This window comes from Arachis duranensis, chromosome 7, assembly GCF_000817695.3.
Source record: "Arachis duranensis cultivar V14167 chromosome 7, aradu.V14167.gnm2.J7QH, whole genome shotgun sequence".
NCBI lineage: Eukaryota > Viridiplantae > Streptophyta > Magnoliopsida > Fabales > Fabaceae > Arachis > Arachis duranensis.
In genome coordinates this window covers 56,272,522-56,280,345 of record NC_029778.3, presented here as the reverse complement: position 1 = coordinate 56,280,345, position 7,824 = coordinate 56,272,522, and positions in this window count along the sequence as shown.

Sequence of the window (7,824 nt, the reverse complement as noted above, 5' to 3'; positions counted from 1 at the left end):
AGGGGATTATATGTCACGTATCCTGTTAAATGCAAACAATTAGAAATTCAGTATAATATGTTTTCAAGCTGTTGTTCAAGTAAAGAGCTTTTCCAAGTTTTACAAGAACTCAATTAGAACATGGGTCATACTTCCGTTCCACCCAATATTCATAAAATACAGAGCGAAAACAATTATTGAAAAATAAATCAAAACATGGATTAAATTAGAAAGATCAAACAAATCAATCCATACAAATAGACAGAGCTCCTAACCTTAACAATGGAGGATTAGTTGCTCATGGTTCAAAGAGAAAATAAGGATTTGTCAAAATGTATAAAGTTCCAATCTGATGGCATCTAAATTCCTATTTATAACTAATCCTAATAAATTTAAAATATACTTATCTAGAATTTGAAATAATATCTTTTCCTAAAAGATAAGTTTTGAATTTAAATTCGAATTAATTAACAAGTCTTCAGTTGATGGATGGGGACCACTTGTGCTGTCCATTCTGCAGCTTTTAATCTGTGTTTTTTGGGCTGAAAACTGAGTTAAAACAGCCCAGAAATTGTCCTTAGCATTTTCTGTTAATTCTGCAGATCGCTCATGTGACGCATGTCATGCGTATGCGTCAGTCACGCAGACGCGTCAATGGTCTTTTCTGTGAGTCATGCGGATGCGTCGGTCACGCGCACGCGTCGCCATGGATACCTCCAATTCACGCGCACGCGTCAGACACGCGTGCGCGTCGCTCCTCGCAGCCATCTCCTTTGATTCTCGTGCTGCAGAAACTCCATCAAATTCTGCCGAATGCTACCTAAAATAAATAAAATTGCAAAAAACTCAAAATAGCATCCATAGTGGCTAAAATATAATTAATTCGTGATAAAACTCACAAATTAGATGCAAATTCACTAGGAAAAGATAGAAAAGATGCTCACACATTAGCCACCGCAACACTTATGCGACACGCAATCATCAGAACTCAAACCTACATTACCAAGCCTCAAGGTCTTTAACCAAACATAACCGAATGCTAAAGCAGGGGTTTTCAAAACGTAAAAGACTTACTGCACTAACAAGCGAAGCAGCTGCGATTTCGAATCAACCCAGCAAAAGATCCGTTAGTGGCCAGAAGCTCCGGTGGCCTAACAGCAGCTTTAATTTCGATGCGCAAATACGGAGACTCAACCTTGTGTAACCAACGTCTCAGAATTTCCAACGGACTATAACAGAGTAATCAATTTAAGGGGATTCGGAAGCAAATCGCTTACCAAGAAAGACGGGTTCCGGCGGCCACAATATCGCTTCCGGCAGACAAAGGCGTGGCGGCCATGACAACAACAGCCACAGAGTTCCCAACGGTGGCAGAAACCCCTCCTACTTAACCATTCCGGTCTCATTCTCCTCAACAGCAACAAAGGCAGTGGCGGAGTCTTCACGGCGGTGGCAGCAGCTCAGCAACGACGATGACAGCGGCATTTTGTCGGATTCCAAAACCCAGAAGCAGAGGCAGAAAGGCATCTCCTTTCCTTGATTCACGCGGTGCTGCTCTTCTCTGTACACAGCGACGGAGGACCTTGGTGCGTTCGGTAGTGAGGCGGGCTGTAGGTGCCGGCGACGGCAGCGACTTCTCCTTCTCCGCGCACGCTCCTCCTTCTCCATCGGTGGCTATGGCTCGCACTCTCTTCAGGTCGCAGTTCTGCCTCTGATGTTGTGCAAGGATGATCGGCGATGGCACGGCTCCTCGCGTGACGTATCGGCGACAGTTCACGGTGAGGCGCGGTGAGGACATTGGCGGTGGCGACGCAACATGGCTCTTCTCCTCTTCTACCATAGCTCTCTGCCTCTCTTTTTCTCTATCGTTACTGCATTTGATTTGGAAAAAGGGGGAAAACATGCTTGTTGCAGGTTTGCTGAGGGAAGAAGAAAGGTGGCGGCTGCTGGGTATATGATTAGGGTTTTTTTCTTTTTTTTTTTAGAAAAATTAGGGTTAAGGGTATTTTAGTAATTTCAAACAAAAATAGGGATAATATAATAATTAGAAGTAAATTCCAATCCAACAATGATAATGTATAAAATACTATTTGTTCGTCAGTTTCACAAATTATTTTCAATAAAATATTCAAATCCAATAATTGGAAATAATATAATTAATTTCTTTATTTTCCAAAATAGCAGTATTAATATTTAAAATATTTCTTATCTAATCCAAATCATGTAAAATCCCTATTATTTCATAACTGCCAACTTTATAATTTAAATATAGAAAATAATTCAATAATTGTAAAATTGGATAATAACTATAACTTGTTTCAAATTCAATAAATCAAAACTTGCTCTAATTATCTTTAATAAGAAAATTTCTGAAATTAAAGCTACAGAAATACTGAATTTAAAATTAGCTCATGATGGTCCTTTTTCAAAAGTTCTGGGTCTTACATCTTACCCACCTTATAAAAATTTTCGTCCTCGAAAATAGATACAAAATGAAAGAAATCTCATAACAGTTCACCCTTGAACACTTTTAAGGAAGAAGCAAAAGTATCTCAACATATAAACAGATATACGGTTTTCAAATACTTGGATTGTCGTTACATAAGGATACAAAGGTAGGAGTGTGATTGCAAAGCAAACGTTACTAGATAGGCTCAATGCAAAAGGTGTCATGGTTCAAACATGTGGTAGTAAAGCAAGGCATCGAAGGCTATAAAATAGGATGGGGTTAAAATAACGTGCTTAACATCCGCACATTAATCTCATATCAACCTCAAAGCTTCAACTTTCCAACTCCATCAAGCACTTTACAACCTCATAGCCGATCATAATAACACCCACAAGCTCGTTTGCAAGGAACAAAACATCCACATCTCATAAAGTTGTACACCTACCGCTTCAACTTCCATATACACATATCACGTCTTAAAGAACTAACGCATTGTGTTACTACGTCTACAGGTCGCACGTGATATCAAACAATTCTCGAGTCTACTCAGAAGGATACAAGATTTAGAACGGAGAGACAATTGTCAAGGGTAATACTCGTAGATTTGAGAGAATGTATCCAATTCCAGATAAACAAGGGTGCTCAAGCAATGAAGTCTGCTAGAAACAATGCAATTGACAACTTCAAGGACAACCCTCAGATCAAAGAAATTCAATAGGACCAATAAGCAGAAAATCAGTGCATTAGTTTGAAACAATTTCAAGCTGAGTCAAAGAAATATGAGGTTTACAGAAGAGAATATCTCAGACTCAAGACAAAGCTCACAGAACTCAAGAGCATAATTAAAATACTTCCGAATACTTTGTTCCTGAAAGAGTCGAAAACTTGCGAAAAAATTGCTTCGTAGTCTAGAAGAAAAGTTGAGCAACAACATTCTTCAAGAGAGTAGCAAAAGCATAAACGTGGCTTTACTTCAATACAATTTCATGCTGAAATAGATTATGTAGAGTTTTAAAAACAAAATGCACACAAGTTTGTCCAAAAGCTAAAATATTTTTTCAAATATTTTAGAAAGATAGTTAGGTGCACATCCTAACCAAGGCAATCATAAAAACTCAAAAGAAAAATCAAATGCTCGTTCAAAAATTCTCAAAGTTCATATTCAAACAAGCGTTCATAAAAAGTTTAGCAAGGATGAATGTTGAAGTTAAACTCTATTTAGAAAAGAGAATCCAAGGTAGAAATTTGCTTTCAAGCTGGTAATGGAAATCAGTAGTGTGTTTCAAACGGACAAGTTCCTACTAAATAAGGAAATTCTTTAAAACTTTATTTAAAATAGCGCATGCCAACTTTAAAGCAACTTTGTCAAAATCAAACAATGGTTTCACTCTCAATCAAGAAGCTGAAAAATAAATTCAGTTTAGAACTTCTTCAAAGAGAATTCAAACCCCTTTTTTTAAAAAAAAATTCAAAACAAGACTCCAAAAGTATACTTGACATCACCAACTCAGAAGGATATTCAAGAAAATTAGAATGTACTTAGAAAGGAGTCAAGCCATACAAGAAAGGATCTTAAATCAAAGTAGTTCAAACAAGATCCACTTGTCATGAGACATCAAACAAGCTTTCAATTGATCCAAAAGAATACAAAAGTCATAGAAAAAGACAACTCAATCATTAGTAATTTCCCAAGGATAATTCTTTGACTAAAAACTCTGGTAGAGACAATGAGAGGATAAACGATGCACTAATTTGAAACGAATCAAACTGACTCACATAAGAGTGAGATTCACAAGAGAGGAAAAACCAAGATCAATGGCAATATTCACAAGATATAAAAGATTTGTTAAAAACGAAGTCAAGCATCATATTCACGGAAATGGAAGGCCTAAGAGAGAATTTAGTCTGTTCATAAGAAAAAGCTATGGGTCCAACATTTTCAAAAGAATCACAATGGCATCAACAATGTGGTATGCTAAACCAAACTCAAGTAAAAAATACATTAGGTAAAGTTTATCAACAAAAAAAATCAATCGGAATAAAAGCGAAAAATCCTCTTTCCGGGATTTTGAAAAATACCCAGATGCATAATCAAATGAAGATGTCCATTGAAACTATAGTAAAATGACTAGAAAGTCAATTTGTGGTTAAAGTATATGCAGTTCTGCAAACTAGTAAAAGTACAGGCGAGTTATTAGAAATAAATAGTTGTTACACTGTATCAGAAATCTGAAAGTTTCATATATAGATAAGTATATATCTAATCAGCAGCAAATTTTCTATAAAATCTCAAAATTGGCTGTAATCATTGACAAAAAAGAGAAAAACTGAATTAACAATTTCTCTAAGAACGGACTCGGATGAGGACTAAAAGGGCACAACGCATCAAGACAGTTTAAAGGTATATCTAAGAATACATGAATCAGGGAGAAGAATTTAAACGGAGAAAGATAGATACAACAAGGATGTCAAACAAGCATATGCAATTAGAATCCACAAGAATGCATATGAATGGAGGAATAGAGTTGAAACATCAAATTACATTTCAAGAGGAGTAGCAAACAAGGACTTCAAGTTAGGATATGAAAGAACAGGTCGACTCAAACATAATTCAAGACACACAACTGAATAGCCTCGAGAAATAGTTTCTAGCGTTCCTAAAACCCGCGATTCGCTTTACTCAAAACTCGTATGTCATCTATGATAACCCATCAGTGCTTTCATACACATAATTCACTAGTATTAAGCCGGCCAAACTTAATACCAAGAATTTTGCAATGCAAGACTAACAACGTTAATCAATAGACCGTCATGTGCATAAAGCTTTAATTCTCGTCATTCGACAAGACTTAATACATGACAAACGCTCAGAGTATGCAACTAAAGTATAGTCGGTCCATTCTTCAGGCTCTACAGGAAAGACCGCTCTGATACCATAATGTAACACCGTAACTATCAAAGCTGACGCTTCCGGCTGCACAACTCTGATAGCTCGGACATTACGACGACACTTATACTGTTTATTACTAAAATATGAGCCTGTTTAAAACTTTAAACCGAAATACCGCTCCAAAAATTACTTTTGTTCGATTATATAATATTACAAGCATTATCCAAAACAATTCCTATCCCTCTTACATAATATATCAAGATAAAGGCGAGGGTACAATAAATAATCATCTAAAGCAATACAGAGCATTTCAATAACTAAATAAACTCTTCATGACTTTTGCGCCCATATCCTGAAAGGGAAAAAATGTAGGGGGTGAGAACATCAACCTCGAAGGGTTCTCAATAGAGGGTTTTTGGGAATTACTATGATAGGATACGTGAAAATAAACCGTACCAGTGATTAATAACCGTCTTATGCCTCTTTTTAAAAACAACGATTTACAATAAACGAGAAATCTGAAATCTTTTCTGAAAAAGGAAACTGTTCGTTTAAAATAAGATGCAAAGCCTTTCAAAAGGTTTATCTATGTTGAACCAAATCAACATTTCACACATTTCCAAACCAGAACCACAAAACCGAACCAACCATCGGTCCATCTCATTTCAACCACGGCCCTAGGCCCACACAATCCAACAGTAACCAATCCACCACAATCCAACAGAGTTTCAGTCACAAACACAAGTAGGAAGGTTCAAGCACAAATAAACAGTTACAGCAAGTAGAATAATTAGCAGTTAATCACAAAGGTAATCCAAATACAATATGCACACCCAAACAATGTCATATAGATGCATATGATGCATGCCTGTCCTAGTGGCTGATGATATCATCTGTCGGTTATCAAGCCAACCCGACGTGTCCGGTAGCTAACCCGGGCACAGTCTCTCTGTTGCACATTAATATCATTTAGAGGGAATATGTGCCCTGTCACCTTTAGAGGGTATCTGCGCCCTGTCACCATTAGAGGGTATCTGCGCCCTGTTGCCATTAGAGGGTATCGGTGCCCTGTCACCCTTATAACCAGTGAGAAAACACAAGCATACTCACATACAACATTCATCTCAACCATCCGGCTTAAATTCACAATTTATTCAATAGCATATATGAATTCATTCTCAGCCATGGATCAACATCCATCTCAGCCATCCGGCTCACGAATCAATCTAGAACCAGCCAATTTATCAATAAATATAGCCCTTCGGCTTAAATTCATAATTCATAGTCAACCATACGGCTCATAACTCATTCGGCAATCAGCCATAATTCAATAGCATACACGGCCATACCGGCTCATAACAAAATAGCACTTCCACCGTTCAACATCATCAAATTCATAAAATCAGCATTTAAGCCTTAAATCACTTTTCTCAATTCATTTTGCTTTGAAATCAAGTTTCAACTCTTTCTAGCTTTGGCTTTAAAGATCTCATTTCTCAAATCATCTCAGGCTCATAAGCCACTTTTACTCAAGGTAAATTTTCCTTTGAAAACAATGCCACTCTCAGCATCCTCTTTCCAAAACTTCCATAACCATGGCAAGTTAAAGATTTATTTTGAAATATTCAAAATCATCCATCTAACAATGGGATTTTTATAACAAAAGTTTCTTGACAGAGTCCCAAGTCTTTAGGGGAGCAAAACATAACTCATTTCGCCAAATTCATTTAAAATCATGAAAACCTTGGCTTTCCGATTTGAGTAATAAAATAGGTTCTAAGCCAAACCGAGTCACGTAATCATTTACTTCTTTCAAAGTCATTTCCTTTACTTAGGCAAAACCAACTTCAACCCCATGATAAATTCTAAAGCATTTCAACTGTTCAAAATTGTTTTAGTCTTGCAAGAATTCAGAATTTAAAGAGTACTTAAAACCTTTCTCAAAACATTTCAAAATGAAACTTGTCAATAGACATTCAGGCTCTTTCAAAGTCATTGAAACTCCTCTAATTGAAACCCTCAAGTCAAATTCAAAGTCATTTCCCTTGTCACCTTTAAAACAACTTTAAAACATAAGTTTCATCTAAATAACTTTCTCCTGAAAGAGATATAATGTCTTTCTTAAGAAGCAAGACTAAATCACAATTTTCTCTTTAGTAATTCATTTCAAAAGCATGAATCATCCTTTTCTTGATAATTTAAATAAAATAGTAGAAGTCTTTAACTCATCATTTTTTCAAACAACATTTCAATAAAGACTCGGATTGTTATAGAAATTTTTTGGCAACACCTCCCCTAAAACTTGGACTTTGCCACCCGGTTCGGGTCCCAACTAAACTGTTTCACAATCTTTCTCAACAATCCAGAATCCAAAAATCAATTCAAAATCAAGCTAAATCCAACAATCACCTCATTTTCATATCTCAAGGAAACCATTTCAAAATCAAAGCAATATCAACCAATTTAACTAATTTCCAAAGCTTTAAAGAAATGGCTCAGTAACAAA